At 42.7% G+C, this 24,657-nt stretch overlaps 1 protein-coding gene across 10 annotated transcripts in view; it reads right to left on the bottom strand.

The window, feature by feature from the left end:
- Nucleotides 1-24,657, bottom strand: part of GLIS1 (GLIS family zinc finger 1) — a 192,659-nt gene that overhangs the window by 142,549 nt on the left and 25,453 nt on the right. The window lies entirely within an intron of this gene.

Below are 24,657 nucleotides of genomic sequence, written 5' to 3'. Positions count from 1 at the left end.
GACCCAGCCCTGTTGTGCTTCCCTGAGCCCATGGAGACCAAAACAACTCTCCTGGTAGTCTCTTATGCTGAGTTTCCCTCTCTTGCTTCCCTGTGCTCACACCTAATACCTCTCCCTTCCCATCTGCCTGCTAACACCTCTCATTTCAGAGTATCGCGGCAGACAGGTGCCACGTTTCGTCTGAATGTGATGGCGTCTGAGGGAACAGGAGCAGAGCAGGAAGGGACAGTGAATGTTTCCCTGTCCCGGAGCCACACCAAGGCAGCAGGGCAGCGCTCTCAGAGCGCTCCTGCCTCTTGGGGACACGCTGCAGGCCCTCACAGTGCCAGCACAGGCCTGTGCTCCTGCCCCAGGCGGCTGCGGGCCCACTAGGTACCGCTCCTCTGCCTCCCACCCCAGCACAGCTCTTCTCTCAGCACCCAGAGGGATACGGCTCCTTGCCCTCGATCCCCAGCACATCCCCCCTGCTAAGACAAGATAGGGCGGCAGAGGCTTCGTGCCGGCCTCTGTGGCACGCTACGTCTGCTTTCTGGCTGCAGCGCGCCTCGTGCACGCAGCAACAGACAGAAACTTGGCAGCCCCTCCGCTCGCTGCACCGACCCGCAGAGCCCTCCCCGGCCTCTCCCACTCCATACCCATTAGCTTTCATGGGAATTCTGCACGCGCATCGAACGGAAAACAGAGATCCTGGCTGGGGCCTGCGGAGGATACTCGCCTAACAGCACGCGAAGCAAGCAAACAAAGCCCGCTCTCAAACGAAGCGCTCTCTTCTCACGGTGGCTGGGAAACAGGTAGCAAAAGCGGGGGTTTGGAGCACGCCTGGCGGCTGGCAGGCTCTCCTCCAGGCAGCAAGAGACGCACACAACCCGTAACACAATAACCTGGTGCAATGCTCACACGAGAGCTGCCCAAGTATGTTGTTAGGCACCACGGTCTACGTGTTTTTATGAGTAACTAGCTTCTGTGCTGGGGCTAGGAATACCTCTTTTTTTATTTGTCTCCAGGTGCTTCTTAATATAGCTGTGAGAGCCTGGAAAAAAATCTGCCTTGCAGACAGGCTTTTTCTCTCTCTGCCTTTATCCTCCCCCTTCTCTCTGCACCTCCTGTTTCAAAACAGCTCTTCAAACTCAAAAGTCCAAGGAGATCTCCATGGAAAGAACAGTGAAGACACGAAAGCAATTACAACTGAATCATGCAAATATAAACAAGCCTGATTCGGATCCTTCGGTGAATTTATACGGGTAGAAATCCATCAAATTTATTGGAATTGTTACCAAATGACACTGGAAAATGCAATATCCTAGTTCTAATTACTGTGTTAGTTCTTGGAAAAATAATCAGTTGAATAAAAATATTCCCATTCTTTTAAGCTGCACTCGAAAGGGCTGCCGGCGTAGGAACATGTTAGTGAATCCCTTGCACTTGATCTTGAAGTGACCACTGCCAAATCTGAGAGCCGATCTGGGAGTAAAAGCAATGCTATTTTGACTCACTCTGAAGCCCATGAACAGGCCTCCCCTAACCCCAACCCAAATCAGACCCTTGTAAGGATGACAGAGTAAATCTGGGGAAGGTTAAAAGGAATGTGATATGATTAACAGCTGCCCTTACCAGCAAGTTTGAGCCTCAAGTATTAAAACAGACTAAACCATGCCATATACAAACCCACTGGATACACTTACTTTCTATTTGCTGTTGTCAGCTACTCTGAGCAAGTACTTACTCTGTTTAATAGATGGTTTAGCAATATCACATGCTGCTATTTTTTTTAAGAAACCCTCAATGCACTAACCTCACAACCTCAGGCCAATCCCAACACGATGCACTTTACAACCATGCTAAACTAACTGCATGTCTGTTCTTCAGTATTTCATCAAACCACGTTATTACCAAATATGAAGCCCCACTAACTGTCCTACCGCCACCCTCTTTGTTCATTTTTGATATTTTGATCAGGCTGAGGCAAGGAAAATAGCCACGCTGCTGTGCTGTCTGCTTACTTCACTGTGGAGCCATTCAGCAACTGCTTGAGTCTGCTTGTGCGACATGTTAACAGCAGTGTCCAGCAGCAGTCACTGAAGTCAAGGCTCCTTTGTGCCAGAGAACAGATACCCGCTGCTTTTGTACACACTGATTAAACAGAAAGATAGTGCCTTGCCCACAGGGATCCAGCTCAGTGAGGTGCTGCTCTACAGCCAGGAAAGGTCCTGCAGTAGCAGCTGCGCCTGTCAGAGCCTACCCATTACCCTTTAATTTTTTCCTCTGAAGCACCGCTTCACGTTGAGCCTTGAAAGACTCTTCCATGCTCTGCTCTCCTCTGGTCTGAGCATACACTAGATAGCAGTCTTAACTCGTGCCAGCACTGCAGGCTGAGGCAGGGCTCAGACATCTCGCAGCTGTGTGCATCAATAGGATGAACTCACTGCAGACCTCTAGGGTCAGCCTGGGCTTCATTCAGACTTGTGCAGGAGTCAGCAAAGCCAACTGAGTCACATACAATCTGCTTCCCACAGAGCCATCGGCCTTTGAGGATGAAGCAGTTGCCACTGCTGCAGCACACTTTTGTGTCACGCTTCTGACCCCGTGTGAGTCACCCCCACGTTCCCCCCTGCACCCAGCTATTTATCGCTGCCATGTCTTTGTCCCAGTCTCCCTGTCTCCTGGCTCTGCTGAGGGCAGCACAAGACAGTTCTGCGTCAGTGGTTAGCCAGTCACTCACCTCCCACTCCTGAGGCAGGGGAAGCACCAGAATAGCTCCTGTCTTCACAGCAGACACAAGCAGGACAAGATCACTCCAGCAAGACAGAGGAACAATAAGAAAGGGGAGGAAGGCAAACAGACAGCAATAATCCTACAGAGCACACTGTTGTTTGTCGTTTAATAACGGAAGCATAGGTACATGCGTGGGATGAAGTTAAGGACAGAAAGCAGGAAAACAGCCTGTTGAAAGAGATCAATCCAGCTACATCAAAGTTTCTTCAGAAAATCCACTCCTTGGCCATATGTATAAATCACTAGTAAATCTGCAGCACAGAAAAACTCTGCGCTGGCAGGAGGAAGAGCATTTGGCCAAATCACTCTTCAGTTCCTAGACCGACAGCTGAACTGGTCTCTTTCCTTTTATTTCACCTTTCAGTTTGGCTCCACGGTACCACAGAAAGAAAAGATGCACCCAAAAGGTAGGAGAGGAGTGTTTCCCCACTTGCAAACGGTGATAAATTCATGCACAGGGGTGAGGTGAAACTTTGTAAAGAACCAGGAGAACTTCTAATAGCAGATGCTGTAAAAAGTACAGAATGCTGTTGTTCAAAGGGCAGAGAATCTAGAGGAGCAATCACAAGGAGTACCACCCAGGAGCAGAAAAGAAATTAAAGGATAAGGACCTAGAAATCATATGATAAGCCCTACAAAAGCATTGCTGTGCTTACACAATTCCCCGAGTAAGCTCCTTAAGGGAAAAACACTTACAGTAAGTGATGGATTGTGTGTGAATCACCCCGTCCCCATTACCTACTCTTCAAAAAAACAAAAGGTACTTACTTCTGTACTGCTCTGTGCACAGATAACTCGCTCAGAGCTGTGCTGGCTGGGCAAGCACAACACAAATAGTTTCTATTAACGTTACTTGTGAGGGCTCCTTCTCCTCCAACATCTAGTTGGAAGCCCTGCTGCTATTCTAAAGTCATCCTCAACAGTCTATTGCTTGGCATCCCCTACAGTCAGAATTTTTAATTTTTATTTTTGTTTTCCCTTCTCTTGCCTTAAGAATCTCCTACCCAGACACTCTCAGCATTGGTAACCCTGGTAAACACTCAGATATTACTGGAAGAAGCAGGGTACAAATCTCTTAGCTGACTGACTGCGCAGGCAACACTCACCTTCCACACCCAGGTGAACCGAGATGAAACAGTGCCCATAAGAGGTAGGATCTCCAGGATCTCAAGCCTGGAGCCAAAAGACACTACCACTACATGAAGTACAAATTGCTCTTTAGGGAAAAACAAAACAAAGCAAAACAACAACAACAACAAAAGCCATCTGGTTTGGAAGCACAAGCACCAGCATTGCAAAGCACAACAGAGAGAGTGAGAAGTTTTTTATTAAAAAATATGGGGAAGCAACTCAAGTTCAAAAAGAAAAGAAAAAAATGACCGCAAACCAGAGAAGCTGGAAACCTTTACCAAGTACTCATGATGCATAACTACCAGAGGTAAAAATAAATAAATAAAAATAAATATTTTTTTTTTTAAATGTAGCAATTATAAATCCCTGGAAGGGAGCACATAAAAATGAACAGGCAATAATAACCAGAGGAATTCCAAAAGCCTAAAACCAGGAACAAGATTTCTGCAACGTGCTCTAAGGGGGCTGGCATCACTGCACGTAACCCCTCGCACATTACTGGGAGCCTCAGACAATTCGGGGCAGGTGCTGAAGCACTGAAATAGTCAAGCGAGCTTGATTCATCAGCCAACTAAGACAGCAGCCTCTGGAAGTGCGGGTGAGGTAGGTGCTGTTATGGAGCAGGATTTGCTTTTATTGAATAGTGAGTCACTTTCCCTGGGGTGACTGGGCAGCATGGTATGTGCAGCCATGTGTTTAGATGACAATGCCTCTCTCTGTGCCTAACAGATCAACTGTTTGATGGGGCATTTGCTCAGCAGCTCCTGGAACAGTCTCAAGATCATGAAAATTCTGTCTAGTCACACTGCAGCACTGTTCCAGGCATAATTCAAAAGCTAGATTCCCTCTCGAAGTACTCCTGACGCCATTCTCCTTTTCATGAGTAAACAACAAAGAAGTCATTTCAGTTTCTGTAAACATGTTTTTCTTCATGAGCTAGCCTGTTTGGTGTGCATTACGCGCCGTGCTGGCACGGGCTGGGACGTCTTACAAAAAAGCTTTCCACTAATACTGGAATCTTGCGACTCTGAGGGAATGCTGGGTTGCACAAGAGAGGCATCAAGAATGAATTCTGTCTCTTCCCCTACAATTTCAGATAAGAATTGGTTTTATGTTAATTGCACATTCCAGTTTTACAAAGGACTCTGGTATGAGTCAAAATTTCAAAAGAGCTTCTTTTTTCATTTTTTTCAGAGGAGGAGAAGAAAATGATAATATTTAGATAGAGAAATAAGTACTTACTAGGCTGAAGTAGAGAACTCTGATTTATTGCACAGTGAAGTAGCCAAATTCTGTCCTCACTCTAACAGAAACTAGAATAAACACAGCACATACTGTGAAAGCAAATGGAAGGAGATTTTACACCTAAAATTTTATACAGGTAATAGATCAGTACGTGACTGGTGGAGGAACTTGAAAATAAATAATGCAGGAAAATCTTTTGTTTAGCGAACAGGATGGCTTTTGCATCCATAAATTGGAATTATGACTGACTCCACTGACGGACTCCACTTTCCTTCCCCTTTAATTGTGTTTGGGCCTGACAAGTCTTCCCACTGAACTGGCAGAGGACAGTGTCCCTGATGTGGTTTTGATGAAAACTTCTTATTAAAATAATAGTTTCATTTTTGTTCTCATTGATCTATTAATGAACACTACAAAGTGTCTGTTGGGCATCTCTTGTCACACAATTCCGACAAGAATCCCCATTCTCCCTAATATCTCAGCAGTACTTACTCCAAACTTTTGTGTCTGTTATCATCTGGAAAGTGGAATATCGCTAGCACTGCAGCAAGTCTGTGAATTCCCCAAATGATGCCACGTCCTATGATAAATGTAGCCTATTATTCCTCATCTATCATCCCTCCCCGAGTTGTCATTCACCTGCTTTGTACAGCCTTCCCATTAAGTCACCAATCTGCTGTCTGCAGGAGCACACTGATCGAGAGGACATTTCAGAAAACACAACCATAGAAATTGTTGCGTACTAAGGGCAATGGAAGCTGGCTATAAGGCTCGTTGAAAGTCAGTGGGATTGGTACTGCTCCATTTTAGAAAAATATTTTTAAAGCCAGTTTTGATTAATACTGACTTCATCTCAACCTTTACTGGGATTCTTCATCTCCATAACAACTCTGTATCTGGACTTTTGTGCCAAAAAGTACCAGGCTGGCTCCACCCTCTTTTGAAAACTCATCAAAATCTGTGGCTCAGTTCAGCACAGCTCACTCAGATCTTTAAACAGAAATTCAGTCCTGGATTCATTCTGTCTGATTGGTGAGCACTGTAGCCTTACATGAGAGGCAGCAAAGAGACACACGCAACTCCAGATCTTAGGTGGCTGACTCTACCTTTGTGAAGTATCTCTGTCTTTTCATTAACTCCACAACGAGCCTGTAGATCTGGTCTCTCAGCTTCGATGGTTCTAATTTGGGAGTCTAAAATTAGCTGAGATGCCACTAGCAAGATGTCTTAGTCCAGAGGGACCTTAGAGTGTATTGGTTTCTTCAGCTGGAATAGATGCTTTATTTTTATCTCCAGTATCGCTGATACTTATTTAAAAATACATAAAAACGGGCTGCAATTTTCAAACATGCATTTTGGAACCGGACACCTACATTCACATTTCAGCACCTAAGAGTAAAGAATTTTGCTTTCCAAGAAGCTGGGCCTTTCATATAACTGCATGAATGAAAACAAAGAATGTAACTCCACCGCATTTCCCTTTGAAACCACTAACACCAGTGTCATTTCTCATTGCTACAATTCGCTTCAAACAAGAGGGAAAGCCGGCGGTACGCACGAGCAGTGTCCTGTGGCTCTGCCATAGCTTCCAGCAGCCTGCACGCAAACGCAGAGCGGTGCGGCGGAGCTCAGCAAGTGAAAAATCCCTCTAGTGGGGTGACATCGCAATCGTAAACTGAGCGCAGGAGTGGACTTGCTCGGTCTGCAGAAGGCACAGCGCAGCTGCTTCCCAGGGACACACGCTCCCCTGCTGCAGCATCCTGACCCAGGGCGCTGCTCGTAGCTCGTGTCACACAACTGTGGGACCCAGCTCATTTTCACAGCGTATGTTTGTTGCCTCTTCTTGTTTCAGGACTTCACGCTGCCTGATGGAGAAGTTTCTCTTGGACAACAGGTCACAACGTAAGATCTTAAACTGGATTTGACTTCTGTTTTGGAAAGGTTCTGAATTTAAGACAGGGGAAACAAAGGCCCCTCAAGCTAACTATAACTCCAAGAGGATACAGAAAGACAAGCTTTCTAACAGTGTTCTAGCACAGGTAACAGCCCTTCTGCTCCCTTTGTCCTCAGTACCCAACTCTCATTGCAGTTGGCAAAACTCCTATCAGCTTGAACAAGGGCGGTATCAAATCCTTAGGTTACTACTGTACATGCAGCTTATAATGGCGTACAAGAGCTTTGCAGCCCAAAGCACTTCAAGTTGCTCTGAGAGGCACCGTAACTCAGCTCAGCTCCTGGTATCACCTTTCCAGCAGCCACTATCTTATCTATTATCTTTGCTCTTTAGTCTTAAATGAAGTTAACTCCAGTCAGACTGCAGCATTTACTCCAGAAGCATCTTGTTTCCTGCTGAGCACATTCTCTGGGCCACCCGAGTGCTTCTGAGCCAGATGTACAGCTCTGTACGCTGGAACGGGCTTTGTCAGTTACAAACCGCTATAAAGGAGCAAAACAGTATCTCTTCCTCAACTGCCCCTTGAAACAGTGAATGAAAAAGCAGCAAAAGAAACATCCGCCCACTGGGCTCGTGGCCATGCTGTGCTAGAACATCTCACTAAGATCAGCTTGGCACCGCATACGAGAAACAGCTGTAAAATGCTGAAGGAGAAATCCTTGTTTAGAGTGCAATTAGAATGTGCTTTTCTTGCTTAAACAGATTGTGACGTGAAAATAAATATACACAGGAAAGCTCAGATTTGCTGCTCTGTTGACTAGACAGGTCTCCTATGGCTTGGATCATTCAGTGACAGCCCCTGCCCTCCCCCTAAACTCCCCTCTGCTCTCAGCATCAGTCTATAGATGTGTATCGCCCTGTTTCAAAACATCATTATTTTCCCACATTATTTTTTCACCACAGCACGAGCACAAGCATGGTGAAATGAGTGTGCTTGGCTCTCATTTGCATCTCCAGGCTCAGCACCACAAGGAGCCTTACAGGTCCACAACTATTGCTTGAGACAGACTGCCACATTAGTAAAGGAAACTAGCAAACAAACAGCAAAACAGTTCTCGGAGCCAGAGGTGCCAATACTGCCGCCCCTTTAGCTTTTAATCCACGTGTTTTAGAGGGAACTGAGGCCTCCCTCCCTGTTGCTGAGAAGCGATGCTGCCTCCCACACAGCAGGATTAGGGCAGAGCCAGAGCCCACATCTCCCCACCTCGCAGCCTGCTCAGCCACATCTCAGCACCACCACCCCAACTGGTGTGCCTGACCAGTAACGGCGGCGTTACTACGCCACGGAGGAAACGGACAGACTGACCGCATCCTCCGCAGCGCCCTCCACATGGGGACTTTTGCTCAGGACTACTTTCGTACTAATCAGTCCTAAACGAACAAAGCAAGTAAGAAGGTTAAGATCAGACTCTTGGATAACTATTCTGTCATTCAAATTAAACAGCAAAGGTTTTAGAGAGAAGGTGATCTTCTCAGAAGCAAATTAAGCTCACAGCTCACTTGTCACTGGAAGACCACCTCTTTCCTTTGGGCTGATCTGGTCAGAAGCTCACCTCTTTCCCCTCCAGCATGCAGGCAGAAGAAAAGTCTCAGCAGATCAGGACAGCCAAAAAGCACGTTGACAAGGAAAGGCTGAGGTAATTTACGTGAGGATGGAGGATGCCCCGCCATGAAGAGCTCACAAATGAGAGGAGAGTAACATACACACTAAGCCTCCGGAAACCTCTGCATCAGCTTGAGGATTACCACTAGGTGGTATAGAGCAGAAACGAACTCCTCTGCGGAGAAGTCACCACTCTTCTGAGAGGTGATTGCTAAGCCACTTTGAATTCCTTTTTGCCAAACTCAACACCATCTAAATTTCAAGAGAGGTAAACAAAATGACAACATTTTCAGAGCTCATCTTGCTGATACCCACACATTTCTGCTGCTACCTGCCCCCCACAGCTGCTCAGCACCTTATGAAGACATCAAGGTCCTCTTCCAGATGTTTGTGTAATTTTAGAAGTCTTAATTTTTGTTCTGTTTTCTTTCAGTGCTTGACACTGTATTCAGTAATTCGCAGCTTAGCTGTGGCTACCTTATTTCTTAATTATTTAAAAAAATATTTCCTCCCTCTTCCACACAGTTTCAACCTGAAACAATTCGGTTCTTCACTTGGACAAAAAGAAAAGGATCAGGGTGGACAAGGGATGAATGCAACAAGTACACAAAGGTCTGTTTAACTGAGCAGGTATTTCACAAGTCACTTGCTCATCCAAGGCACCGTTATCCTACATACTCTGCCAGTGCCTCAAGCAGCACCCATAATTTTCTGTGGCTGGTGAATAAGCTCAATTTTCAGTCAACTGGGAGCCCCACAACCATTACTTTGTCAAGTACCTAATATTGGTCCTATTGGTAAATACAAGAGACCTCAGATGGCACAACACCGTGCTACAAACTCAATAGAGGAGCACTTAAACAGAGGACAAATCACAATATCCATTTAATGTATCAATGGCTAATACCTTTTCCAAAAATATTGCTAACACTCCAGCCAAAAGGGACCTTATAGAAACAGAGGCAATTTCAGACACAGGTGGTAAAGATGAGAAAAAGCAGAGAACACGCTTCAGATTAAAAACTCTTGCAGAGATCTGGAACTTTACCTCCAAAACAGAGAGAAATAGGAGGTGACCAAGCTACACGATGAACAGTATAAAGCTATCCATGGAATAGTTACGTAGAGTTACTTCTCACCTCCCCATAAAAGAGGATGTTCAACAAAACTTCTGTAAAAAGAAATTATCCCCTAACTACTGTGCGGTAGGATCTCCTTCTATGAAGCATTTAGGACTCACTGCTGCTTAAGACAGAACCCTGAATTCAGATGGACCAATGGTCCCAATCCCTTTGGCAATCCCTTTGTTCCTGCTGTTGTAAGTTATCAATCCTACAAGGAAAATTCTTCCCTCGATATTTTTAATTAAGTTTTCTGAGTTGTTTTATAATCGTGTTAGGAAAGCAAATGCAAAGCTAACAGTGGTGGAGAGCACAGGGCATCTGTCACCAAGGGAATAAGCCATATCCTCCTAGGAGGCAGCGGATCGTCAGAGCTGTATTAACTGGCATCAGCTAACAGTTACCTTAAGCAATAAAACGGTCTCGATGCTGGAAGAGTCCATTAGAGAGCAATTACTCAGAATAACAGGGAAGGTAATAATTTTCCATATCATACCTTCAAACTTGCAGACACATGACACTGAAATCCAGTACAGCTCGGCTGTAAATCAGCTGTGCATCGCAGGACTATTAAATGCTTTCGAACCATTCAAAAAGTGTTTTCCCACCGCTTGGTACAAATTGAATCAAGATGTATTCACAGCTGTATGAATATCTGAAGGAATAATAATTTATTTTTTCTCCCTTTCAAAATCAATTGCTATTGGTGTATCTAATTTAAGAAGGTTTTTTTGGCCGATTTCACAAAATATGGCTGAAATGCAGGAAAGAAAAATTGTTGTTGACGCCCCAAGCAGGCATCTTTAGTCATGAATGGAAGCTTATTGTGCAATTAAAATAAAACTCCAAAAAGATCTTTAAAATAACTTATAATGCTTTTTAGAAATCTCATAGTGATGAATTTACTGCTTGTTTACCAAGAAAATCCAGCTTAGATTTAAGATGAAAGTAGCAGAGAAACCAGATGTTAGGACAAATATCTGAACCTAACACAGACCAAAAACAATTCAGGACTCATGTTTTTAATGATTCCCCCATTTCCCATCCCATTTTGGCTTCCCTGAAGCAAGATGGCCTTTTAAAATTATCTCATTCAACCCTAAAGGTCATGCTGTAAAACTCAAGTGTGCGTCTGCTTCCAGCACGCTGAGTTTTATCCTGTACCGATGACACGTTTCCTTCCCTGACATGCCTTTAAACATTGTGCAATCCAACCAGTAAAATAACACCATGCAGCCCACTGATCATGGGGCATGCCACTCACTCTCCCGTAAGGTGCAAAGCAGAGGATGTACCAAATGAAAACATCGTGTGGCAGTTCTGTCGAGTCAGAACGGGCTGGCTTTTGATGGGGAAGTTAACTAACACACGGTTAGGAAACTCACTGTCACAGGATATTGTGAAGGCACGCATTCAAAAAGTGATCAGAAAAACTGTGATTGTAAAACTGGTCAAGGTCTTTAAAACAGAACACGAGTACTAGCTAAGCAAACTGCAACTGTTAGAGGCTGGAAGAATGTGCCCAGATTGACTCCACGCTTGCCCTCTTCTGCTGCTCTTCCCTCAGCGTTTGCTCCCAGCTCCAGTAAGACAGAGTATTGGACCTTTAATCCAATTTGGGCGTTTATATGTCAGAGAGGAATGAGCAAAATCACCAGTCTCATGCAACAGAGATTAGAAGTCTCCCGGAGATGTCAGCTGTCCAACTCTGCCTCAAATCAGAATAAATTGCATCCAATTCTTCTCCAGCAGATGTTTTCCTAATGTGTTCCTAAATACTATAAAAGATGATGACTTCACAAGCTTTCTGCCCTTAAGCAGGTCTCCAGTGTCTAGATCCCAAATAGATCTACAAGGGCTGATTTAGCTGCATATGTGGGACAGACACAACGATGTCCTATCATGGTGCTTAGGGACAGACTTTGAGTCTTCCCTCTCCAAGGAAACCCATGCCTCTCATCTCACACCAATTAGCTAGGCATTACCTTCTGTGCCTAACATGTAAAGCTGTGGTCAGAGCTTTGTGCCCTGCCACACAAAAACCAGAAAGAAAACCTCTCACAAATGTATTTTTAAAATTATTATTATTAAAAGTAATTGTGGATAGCAGTCATACTTACTGACGGAAACACCCTTGCAAATCCATGGGGAATGCTGTAGCCCAATGGCAGTAAATGGCTGTCTTGGTTGTAACGCAAGGCTGCTGCTGGTTTCTGAACCTCCGCCTCATTTTGCCCTGTAACATACTCAGAACTGGTGCACAGACATGTATCTACTCTCACGTCAAGCAAGCAGTAAGGCTCTGAACCACGCTAACATGACCTCAAGCCCTCATCTGGAAGTAAAGTAGTCACTCAGTGTTGCGGAAGATTAACAAAAGGATTTGGTTTGCATTAACCTCAAAACAACCTAGGATCTAAACCTCAACTCTCCAGAAGCCTGAAAGCATCTGAATGATTTTAGGTAAGGCCTATCTTTGCCTTCATTATAGCAAGAGAAACAACATTTTGAACCCAAACTCTGGAATTCTTTTCAAATATGTATTCCCAAGATGTACATCTAGAAGAGAAAAAGAATAGGACTTCCATACAAACATCTTTACAGTCTTCTTTTAAACAATGACCTAAACCCTTATGATATCTGGATGTCTCTTAAATACTGATTTGAGGCCTGTTTGTCATGGAATGACGTAATGCAAAAAGAAAATACCAAGTTGAAATTTTCTGCTGGAAAATAATCCTGTCAAGTGTAGCTGTGAAAAAGAAAAAAGTTGTTTGCAATCAATAGGGTCTACTTTCAACTTAAACAATGTCACTGTATGATCAATCGCTGTATGATCACAGATGTTAGTTATGTAGGTCATGACAGACATACCAGCTAAAACTCAGCTCTCACCTCCTGCACTTCATCTGTGATGATATTACATTAACAGTTAGCAAAGATACGACATGCAATTCTGGTTTGAGAAAGGGTCATCTGACACACGCTTCTCCCGGACTCCCAAACTCCTACTCCCCTCCCCAAAAGCGGAGTAGGGGCCAGGGTTATTTATGTCAAACACAGTGGCAGACCTGTGCCCACATAGGAGACCAAGTGTGTATGGGCCAAATTCTCTCATGCTGCATGTCTCGACTTCGATTTCTGTCAGCAGAGAACATGCCCTCTGCTCAAAGGATTTGCTCTTTCCCTTTGGTCCTCAGATATTTTGCATTTTTCCACATTATCTCTGAGGCTTAATACCAGATGAGGTTCTGGATGTGTTACATGTGTCCAAAAGGATGCTCACTGCTGGATCTGTTGCTCCATCTCCAGGAACACAGGTGGCCATTGACATCTTTCTCTTCCTGTAAATGGTTCTCTTTTGTCTGCTTGAGATCTTCCTCACCAAGGCTGGGCACACCAAACTCTAGAACCTGCCTTATCATTCTCACCTTTTGTGCATTCATAAAAGGAGAACAACACAGAGATAACACTCCTCACATTACCCTTGCATCTATTCATAACAGGCGAGATAACTCAGAATAAAGTCATGCCCATGTAGTACCCAGCATATCAGTATCATCTAACTGAAGATCTATGCAGCAATGCAGATCCTCTATTTCCTTCTTACATATTCCTTGAAATTACCCCTTATCTACCTCATTTTCCCCTTAGTAACCATGTACTTCATTTTTGTCCCATAGCCGTACAGACACAGCCATCTCAAGACAACAGTTTTAGCCAATACAGTTAATGTGATTGAACCTATTTTCCACATGAAATACAAAAAATCCTTCCCTCCTTACTCACTTTTTTATTCAGGATCTTATACTTTTATTTGCCCTTAATTATAGTTTTGAAATGACATCTTAGTATTTCTTAGTCTTTTTTCCTGAATTTTGTCTGAATCCGCAGTTTCAAGAAGGTACTTAACATGCAGATTAGACCAACACTTTTGATACTAAGTTTTTTAGCCATCATATTGCTTTGATTATTTCTAACATCTGGGATCAGCATGTGCCATTTCAAGGCATGAAAAAGTTTCTGCAATACAAGAGTAGAGTTCCAAGTAAGAACTCTGCAACCTGCACTACCGATACCATGTACTTCAAAAAAGTCAAAGTGCACTGAAAGCACTCCAAAAGCACATTTCTTCCCGGTTTTTCTCTAATTCCAAGCACTGAACACTTGAGCAGGCAGCCAACAAAGCCTTCTAGCATCAGCTCCTAAATTCTACCAAAAAGGCATATTAGGTGCCTTAGCATTTTTGTTACAGCTGGCCCTCAGAAACTGCTTTGAATGAGCAGCACTGCATGAGGCCCTGACATTTCTTTCAAGGCAAACCATTTGCCAGGGGTGTGGATGCTTGTTTCTGGGTGGAACAGTGAGTGGATTGCTCTTCTCCTTCTACAAGGTCCACAAACCCTGCAGAAGCTATGTAAAACTGTTTTATTTTTCCACAAGAGATTACAGAAGAAATAAGCAATCTGCTCTTGTGCCGTATCACTGTGCCGTATCACTGAACAAAGTACAAAATTAGAATTAGACAGTGTAACTTCAAGGTGAAAAAAAAAAAGAAAGAAATCACTTAACGCTTTTTGATTGTTGAAAAGAAAATAACAACAACAAACTTAGAGCAATAACTGATAGAGCTTTTGCTGGCTGAATTATTCAGCTGTATCTGATTTTGTCTGCAGCAGAATCAAACTACAGCTCAGTATGTTTAACACTTCTGAGATACGCCACCTATGAAAATATATTTCATTTATTTGACAAATAAGGCTGCGTTGAGCTCCCAGATTTCATTTTTTAATAGTTCTCCAGTTCTCAAGGTGGTCATAGCACACGTGGTATCTACTGTTGTCATCTGCACCCAAAATCTGAACTTTTGACTAAGTGCACAAATTAAGCTGTTATGCCATCCGTGTTTCCAGTTGGGAAAAACAATCTTAAAACCCATTTGAGATCACTGCAAAGCAGCTGATACCATTCAAAAGACCACAAGAATGTGGGTGAAATGCTAAGTTTTCAGTGCTCTCTAAAGAAAAAAGAAAACAGGAAGATCCTTATGAAAGTACTAAGTAGGAGATATTATCTTGCCTGACAAAGACGTGCATTGCAAGACCACTGAAGTAAAGAAACTGAAAATACACCCTTTAGCAAACAGTAAAGTCGAAATCAATCTTAGCTGACTCGTTTGCAAACAGAATCTGATCCTCATATTTCAAAGTAGCTGAAAATGACTCAAGACAAATTCACAAATCCAGTTACTCAACATGAGATAATGGAAATTATGGCTCCAAAACTCATGAGAGATGCTTCTGAGAAAATTTCTGGAAAGTGCTGTACAATTATGAATGATGAAACAATGGATTTCTCCAAAAGACAGCTAGTGGTTTTATGTCTGCAGTATGTGGATGACAACAAGAATATTCATACAGAGTTCACCAGATTCTGCAATCCATTCTATATTTGTGGTGAAATTACATCAGTAATTAGAATATTATGTGCAGATCTAAGGGGCATCCAATGGTATGGATAAAGCTACAACAGCATACAAAATGGCAAGTTTTACATTAGCCTGACTACAGGAGGAGAAACTACAAGCCCTTAATAATCACCACATCGGATTTTTATTTATCTGTACAGCCTATGTACATGTTTTAAATTGTTTAACTATTTTGGAAATACCCAAAGGGGATAAAAGATATTAAGAAGGACATGTTGCATATATCACCTAGTGTTTGTGTGTACTCCTCTATGTAGTAAGAGCAATAGCTTCACATTCTGAGAACTGCTCTGCACGTGTGAAACTTGGGAGGATGTAAAAGGTGCAGTGAAAGATCCTGAACGTAAAGCACAGCAGCTCAGAAGTAGAAAACTAATATTCTCTTTGGTACTGAATTAAGTAAGAGAGTCCTAGACACGGTAACAACAAATCTTTTCACAGTCCTGCAAGGGCCAGGTATGCTAACAAGAGAAGTCCACTTTCTTACTGAAAGACATTAATTTCCTCAGTCATCCAACTGGATAGAGGTTACAACTTGTTTATATCCGATGGCTTTTCACCAAGGATAACTAAGTGCCTGAACCTGGTTACCAAAAACTAAAAGGGAGTTGTGTAAGTATATCTGTGCTGAAGTAATTGTTTTTACAGCATCCAGTATTCAATCAATTTCAATTCACAGGCTTAGAAAACGATTCAAGATCTTTAAACTCACATAACAACTCCAAACATAACAGAAATGCAAAAACAACACAGGCTTCAAGTGGCTGATTCTGATTTCAGCTGTAATTGCCTGGTTACTCAGCCTCTTCTGTTGCAAGCCAACTGTCAGCTCACAGAAAGGGCCTTGTAGTCAGCTCAGAAGCATCTCAGCCAGCTCAGCCAAGACTGGCTTGAGCACAGCACAGCCGATACAGGTGATTTTGATGGTACCAGCCATCGGCCCTATAAGCAAGTGCAGTTTCAGTCCTCTCTCTTATATTAATACATTTTACTCTTTCTTTCTTCTTCTCCCCCCCCCCCTTTTTTTTTTTTTTTTTTTTAAATCGGTGAACCTCAAATTATTTGTTCCTCTGCTGGTTCTAGAGCTAAAGCATTCAAAGTTCACACACTGAAAGGGACATTTTCTCAAATTTTATAAAAGTTGCAGTTATTAACGTATAGATGGAATTTTGTACAGAGATGTTCACACTGGTCTGTAGGCAGAGACGTATTACTATTTTTAGAATCACACTGAATACTCAACAGCTGAGACCAGAACGTCCTTTCAAGGTATTTTTGTTTAAAAATACTGGTCTCGAATCCCTCATTCCGGGTGCAGCCTGACACCAAAGGAAATCTTGAGAAAAGGCCAGACTTTAAGAAACCAGAGAGTCCATTACCTACCCAGTATTTCTCCCCCCGTAGGACACCCTGTGAGACTGATGCCTTGACTCTGCTTGCCAAATAGTAAATACTTAAGATACATGACTTGATTCCTCTGTGTCCCCTAAGAACTATTTCGACATTAACAACTTAAGGAACTGATCTGAGTCTCCTCCTCCATTTCAGTACACAAACAACAAATAACAAAAGTCATCATAAAGTAGTTTGTCAGAAACCTTTGGCTTTTTCACCAGCACATATATTGCTATGATTTGCAAGTCCTTCTAACTTACAAGAAGTCTGACTTCATCGTTCAGCACAGTTTGATCCAAAGATAGTTGGCATCTTTACAGTGAGTAGATAAGTAATATTTTCATGCAATGTGACAGTAGTTACTGTGCAGATAGCAGAGTAAAGTAATTGACTCTCCTGATTTATTACAAATGCTATCAACACAAAATTCACAGTAAGAGTTTCATTATATTATGTTTTCTGTATAAACATCTCCATGGGTTTTGCCAATCCATTTTACATCCAAAAAAACATAACAGCAGGGATGCATAAAATATAAATATGTCTGAGTCTGTATTTTGACTATTTCTAAGAAATATGTTTTAAGCAATTAAAATGATAAATAGAATAGGAAAGGAAGCTACTTCATTGTCTAAATCCAACATTTCATGCTCAAATGACTTCACAGGAGTTCTCTCTTTTTCAAATTGTCCTTCCATCTACCTAGACTTCTCCCTGCCCCCAACCCCGAAGGAAATGGGCTACAGACAGTTTGGGGGAAGATGAGATTTATGTGTCTTAAACACTATAAAGACTGATTATATTCTGCAGACAAAAGTTAGACAGTTCCTGCCAAAAACCTAGTCTATGTATCCCTAGCTGCAGACTGAGTTGGTGCCATAACCTGCAGTTTGGAATGTGTTTAAATCAGGCATTACCCAAGGTACAGATCAGGTGCTTTCAACCACCCAAAAAATGTCTGTACTGAGTGTAAGCGTGCTGATGTTGCTGGTTTTAGAGAACTACAGGAGAATGGAAAGATTATATATCACCTGGTTTGTGACACCTGACCCACCTGTAACATCCAATAGTCCAAAACTTTTTCGAGAGCTGGACCACTCCTCTGTTAAAAGGCATCTTCTATTCAGATAGGTTCAGTTTGAGTCTCTCTCACACAAGGCCAGATTCAAAGCTGGGCTTTCAAAGGACAGGAAATTGTGGGCCACACGCAAAATTTGTCAATATATTTATATACCTGTCAGCATGTTAGATGTAGATGAAATCTGAACACCTGTGGATGCAGAAGTCTACTTAGGTACTAACTTGAGCAAACTGGCTACAGTCTTGCCCTCACACTTGACCTTCAAGGTGCGAAGATTCAGTCCTCGATGAGACAATGCTTCTGCCTTAGCTGTGAAAAACGTCATGCAATGTTTGTGTTAGATTTTCACAGATCACTCCTTTGGATGGCTAGACATGAGACATTCATTAACTGAAGTGCCAAACAAGAGCAGATGAAAGTTCTATCACTACATACTTTTTCCAATTCTCCAATTCTTTCAGCAGCTATAAGCAAACAGTAGCACTTTGTCCATCAGGAAGAGTCTGCGGGCCAGACAGATCCTATTGGCTACAAGTCAAGATAACTCCCGTAGAGATTTAAAACAAAAAAAAAAGTAAATTGACTCTATTCTAAAATCTTACAGACATTTGTTGGCAAAAAAGTACACATACATAGAAAGCAGATTTTGAGTTTGGATCTGAAAAAAGATCTTGTGAATGTTTGCTTTACAAAATATCTATTTCTTCTCTTCCCACCCTTGCATCTCCTGTATATCAACAGTAACTTAAAGCATTTATTTGCAAGTTATTCTTTTCATATACAGGTAGAGCTGGTTGTATGCATTCCTGTGCCTGCTGAGACAATAGCCTAGTAGAAAAGGAAAGCTTCCATAACCCACAAAGACTCTACCTTTAGAAAGAAGTCCTAGCACACCTTAACGTCCCACTTCTCCTTAATTTGACTTGTGTAGCTACTTTCTTACCCATATGAATAAAATACGAAGATGATAGCTAGCTAGGTCCTAGGTGTAATTATCAGGAAGTAAAAGTCCAACTAAACACTGTTTTCTGTATCTTTCTCTTTTTGTGATATTACCATGCCTTCTATGGGCCAAATCTTCAATTACTTCTACCATGAGGGGGAACAAATATCCAGTGGGTCTAACTAGGAGATTTCTTTCCATTTCAGTCAAGGGCTGAGCGGGTAATTGACAGTAAAACTCCATCAGTAGGTCTGAAAGGCCCTCCTTGTGGTAGCTCACTCCAGCACTGTATAATTTCAGTTTACACAGCAGATCTGGTTCAAGATTGTCAGGTTATTTTTTTTAAATACTTTAATCCTATCTTCATGAACGGTCACTGTTGTGCTACTCACTTAGATCTCCAGAAACAGGAGTCAGAGCAAGAGATCTCATTACCCGTTGTTCGAAACAAAACAAATTCCTTCTTCTGCAGTGAGAGTAACCATAGGCAGTCTGCTCTCAGCTCCGCAGGTGACTGCCGGTGTGATCTTGAATAGCTGTCTTCCAATCACGTGCAGCTTGGCCTAGATCCCAGCAGCCAAATCTACGTGTGAAAACAAAATCTATAGCAACTGCCAAACCCTTCCGCCAGTGTGTGGAGTACATTACGCATATGTCCAGCAGCGGATGTCTAACCTGCCCGCAGATGAACAGCTCTCGGATCACTGCCTTGTTTAGGCCTAGGTCCGACGACAAAACCTTCTGCTAATAAGAACAAAACATGACGCTCAGTCCTGCCGTCCCACTGGCTGGGAAATGCCATCTTGCAAAGAAGGTGCTATTGCCACCATTTTAATGATGAAAAAACAACACCTTGATTCCTAAAGCTAGCCCTTGGCTTGAATGAGGTTAGCTTATCTGTCTGTCATGCCGCTTGTGTTCGGAGGAGATTTGTCTTTACTAGGCTGTAACTCAGTCAGATGCTCATGGAATAAAGCTTCTTTATCTATTCCAACAGCAAAAATTAGCACAGACACAGAAGTGGTGCTTTCAAACTGGTAAACATTATAGGGCTCATCCTCAGGAGCAGCTATTACAGGATTCCAGAATTTTCTACTTTTAAATGCATGTAAGATGGCAGGAAGGGCAGCGACTTGCAACAATGCTTTCTGTCAGGCCAATACAGCTCTGCTCCCTACTCTCACAAAACCCAAACCCCTCAAGAACCAGAGCAGGCAGGGCTGTTGGGAGCTCCCTCCCAGCCTTTTGCTTTGCTGAAGAACCCTAGCCCTGGCCTGCTGTCCTCAGGCTACTGCAATTCGTCAGAATTAACTTCTGCCGATGCACTTCAGTACTGACCCAAGCAGATGCCTTTTTTATTCCAGCCTCCAGCTTCCACTGAACGCAACAGCCAATATTGTCAGACTTCAAGGGAAGTGTCAGCTTCAACGTGCTTTAGAGACATCAATGACTCTTCACAGGCAGTCCAGGGTAGTATCAGGGTAGCTATGATTTTCTGCCTTTTACAGATGAGGGGCTAGAAACAAGGAGATTCAGTAAATCAGCCCAGGACAAGCTGCTGGACTGTTCAGAATGACATTTTCCCTCAAGTTCACGGGCCTCTCTAGCTGCCACTCTGTTTTCTGCCCCAGAATGCCTTAAGAACTATGCAGAAAGAAGGTTTCTGAAGAGAAAGGATGTTCAAATTTTGTTCTTAAGAAAGTACCTCTTCATTCAAACTTGTCCAAAAGGGAAATAGTACTGCTAGGGACTAGGGTAGGAATGGGAGCAGCTTCTCCAAATACTCACATAACCAAGATGTCCAAATGAAAACATGCAGTTGTACTGATTGCCATTTCTCCTTGCTAATTTTTCCCTTTTATTGCATACATAACTCAGCTTGCCTAACATGGGTATGTACACAACAGTTTTGTATTTGACAGAACATTTACAAATATTTCTATGGTCAAGGTATATCCAGCCCCCAACTGAGATGGGGTACCTTTTGTCTAGATAACACATACAGTGCTTATTGACAGCTCCTCCCCAAGGAGTTTGAAAAAGAAGTGGACCAGGGAAGGAATGAGGAGAACTGAGGCACAGAGAGTTCAAGTAACGTGTTCACAGTTGTACAGCAAGCCCGTAGAGACTGGGGAATTAAAGCCAGACCTTCTAAGGCTCAGCTCGGTGCATTAACCACTAGACCCTCCTTCCTGAAAAGCCTACTCCCACTTTCAATTGCACAGAAAATTGGAGCATTGAACTAAATACTTGGCATCGAGCATTGATACTGATGGATCACTTAATCTCCCAATACCTCAAATCATCACTACACACATCGTGGTCTCTTGCTCCACAATATATACAGTATATAGTCTATTTCCACAAAGCCACAAGTAATTGTTGCTTCACCCGTTAAGAGTACTTTGGCAGGATAGAGGGGTTTTTGTTTTGTTTTTGTTTGGAAATCCTGCCAAGAAACCCTCTTTGGTGGATAGTAAGTAACACATTTAGGGACTTGTTACATTACAAGTTAAAAGGAAAACTTGATTAAAAATTATATTCAACAGAGTAGAGTTGGCTGAAGAATCAGAGCATCAAAGAATGGGAATCTTTCCCAGTAAGGCCAAAGTTACTGCCCAGAGTCCATGGCAAACAATGAAAGTATTCATCAGAAGTAGTGCACCTTCCCTACTGAATGTTTGCAAGAGCACAGAAAAGCACAACTGGCCCTGGTATCATGAGGTTAACTATCAGAAAAAAAATACAGTCTAGAGTCAGTCACAATGTCCACAATAGATTTCAAATGTCAACTGTGCTTCACAAGATCAGACAGATCATGTTTCCTAAACAACCTAGGGGCTAGCTCATGGGGCTTCCAAAAAAGCTCTTTAAGAAGTGAACCCCTGAGAACTGTACACATATCCATGTATATACACAGAAATACCTAGACTAAATTTTCAGCCCTTTCAGGAGACCTGCAGATGGTGCATACAATGGGCTGCCAACATAAGCCAAAGCCCACAAAACCCAGCTTTAAGAGATGGTAAATACTACACCCCCATTTCACTGCTGGAACAGTAGATAGCAGCTTGTCATCATTAACCTTCTGAGCTGATTTACAAGTCACTGCAATCTCTTCAGATGGTCTTCTGTCTTGTTGCTGCGTCTTGTCTTTCTCTGGGTAATAACGAGGGAATGATTCATACTTGGGTACATACAAGATATTCTTAGACTGGACGACTCCTTTGGCTTCAAATGGAATCGAAGCCAGCTGCAGGTAACATCAGCAGCCACCAGCACGGAGCTGCCACAGCTCCACCATGTCAGTAACCTACCTAACAGCCTTCACATGGTAGTTTAATCGCAGATGCTAAAAATACTTCTCAATGGGTCTGAATTTAACAGTGGAAGGGAAGAAAGACAACCGCCATTTTCTGGATTTACAAGAAGGCAGAACACCTTCAAATACTCCTACAGGCATGTTACCCACAGGCTGGAAAGCCATTTGCCTCTCAGCCATCAGAAGAATTAAACCTACCTCGGAGACTAAGCTGAACTCGGAAGAGGAACCAGCTGGTGAATGCAATGGTCTCTTCGTAGCTGCATCAAAGTCAACGTTACTGTTGGGAACCTCAGCAAAGGATCAAGGGATGGGATTTGCCCTCCCACTTCTATGGCAGACAGCAAATGTTCAGTCTACACAAGGCAGCGGATGACAGTACTGACCTGTCAGGCCACTGAGCAGATGTACTGAAGACTGAACTGCTACTCAGCCATTACCACAATGCTTTCTGCATTACAGACATGTCTCAGCTTTACTTATCTGTCCATGCGGTCAAATCACCCCAGCTTAACAGTTGAGCCATTCTGTCTGTTCATACAGTAAGCATTTTTAGCCCGAAGCAGGTGTGAGATCATTCGTCTCAAATATTTTTTCCATGGTGCGACAAACTAAGTTACATTGTCTCCCCCTTGCCACAGGCCAAGAGCACAGTAGGGGACAGTCATCGCAGCATAGCTGACATGAGAATTTTTATTTTGCAAAACTGAGCAACAGTTTTAGCAGCCGAAGACTTTCATTGTCCCTCAGCCCTGCAACAAAAACCAAACCTGCCTAAAAAAAAAAAAAACAGACCTGTCCATTTAACAGGGATGTCTCTGGACAAATAAAGTCACAATTCTAGCCTGTGGTTAAAAAACAAAACAAACAAAAACACCACTAACATTTTAAGTGATGAAAAAATACATTATACGGAAATTCCAAGCCAGCACAAAGAAAAGAAAACAAAATAACAAAGAGCATGAGCTGCTCCACATGGCTCAACCCAAAGAAAACAGGGGATTTAGTACGTGAACACCTTTCAGTGAAAGATCAGGACTGGTTTTGCACAGATCTGCTCTAAGTGGAAGAAAATGCAGCTCTTAGACATGTAACACCTGAACAGACACTAGGACTGCTCCAACCCATCTTTTCTTTTCCCTTTTTTTCCCCTACTAAGCAGGGTTTATAGCAATGTGAACTATTTTCTTAGCCCCGACTGCATGCTGCAAACATTGGTGCTAGAGCATGGACATACATGACTTTAATAAAACTAGAAGCAGCTAATGGTTAACAATAAAAAATAATATTTTTCCTTCAAGCAATTAAATTGTAATATAGGGCTCTCTAATTCCTTCCTGTCTGGTCCCATGGGCCTAAGAATAAGGCAACATGAGAAATAAATAATGTGTTGCTGTTACACTGTTTCAACCAAATCTTTAAGTCTCTACAGGAGAAATATTGTCTCCCTCATTAATTCTGAAATCTCTTTTATGGTTTCATATATCAAGTTACCTTTCTGCTAACCTTTTATTTATACGCTAGTTTACTGCATTATGGTTCCAATTCAGCATTGTTTTAATGAGTAATTTGGCTTTGATAAGTCTATGACACATCACAGTCAAACCCATGTTACATTTAACCCAGCAAATACTCCAAAATAAGCAGACGCCCAGCATTCAAAGGGCCTGCAAGATTTTGTAACCGCACCTTAATGTTAGTTTGCTTTTATTTATTCCCTTCCAAATGCAAATAACTTCCCAGCTCCCTTTAACAAAGAAGTACTAGCAGTAGACAAGAAAGGGATTTTGTTAGAAGCAAGGGAGGGTTCGGTAAGTATTTAGACATGAGTATTAAAATATCAGTCATATTTCCAAATCAGACCCTGAATAAACTACATAGAAGAGAAGAAACACCTCAAAACTGCAACTTTAACATAATCTGGGACTCTACTTAACCTACTATTAGGGAAGGTACAGAGGGCCCGATCGAGGCCAGTTTTTTCAGTGGTACTGCTGTATGAACCTAGCACTAAAAAATACTCTAAAACCTCTTCTATATGTTTTTACACAATCTGGATGATAACTACATACAGGTACCAGAAGGCTCCGTGAGCAAACAGCAACTTCTCAAGTCTACAGAGTCACTTCTAAGCATTTGCACTTAAGTAAAACAATGGGATAATGTACAGAGAACAAAAGGGAAACCCCAAAACAGGCAGTGGAAATGCAGCCATCACATCAAGAAGCCTTGCACAGGGATTTCAGGAAAGATGAGGAATCTGTACTTCAAAGTGAATTCAAAGTGAGACTAAAAGGGTAAGGTAGGAAAAAGCTTCAACATGTCTGCTGAACATGAGGAGAGGAGAAACCTTCCTCACCTCCTTTGGTGAGGAGAAACCTTCCATTCAACCAAGTACTTTTTAAAGAGCTGTGAGACTTAGCTCAGAAACTAACCCCAGGTTAAACCTGAAGAAACTGCAGGCCAGCACCTACCTCGGGGGTTCTGCTCTCACCACCCCAAGAGCTTCTTCAGGGCTCTTCTACCAGCCACTGTGACCTGTTATCCTGAGCCTCGGACTTGCAGCTATTCCTCCTAGGCACGAAGCATACTTGACCTCTTG

This window comes from Anser brachyrhynchus, assembly GCF_964034855.1.
Source record: "Anser brachyrhynchus genome assembly, chromosome: 8".
NCBI lineage: Eukaryota > Metazoa > Chordata > Aves > Anseriformes > Anatidae > Anser > Anser brachyrhynchus.
This window is presented reverse-complemented; position numbering and strand designations above follow the sequence as displayed.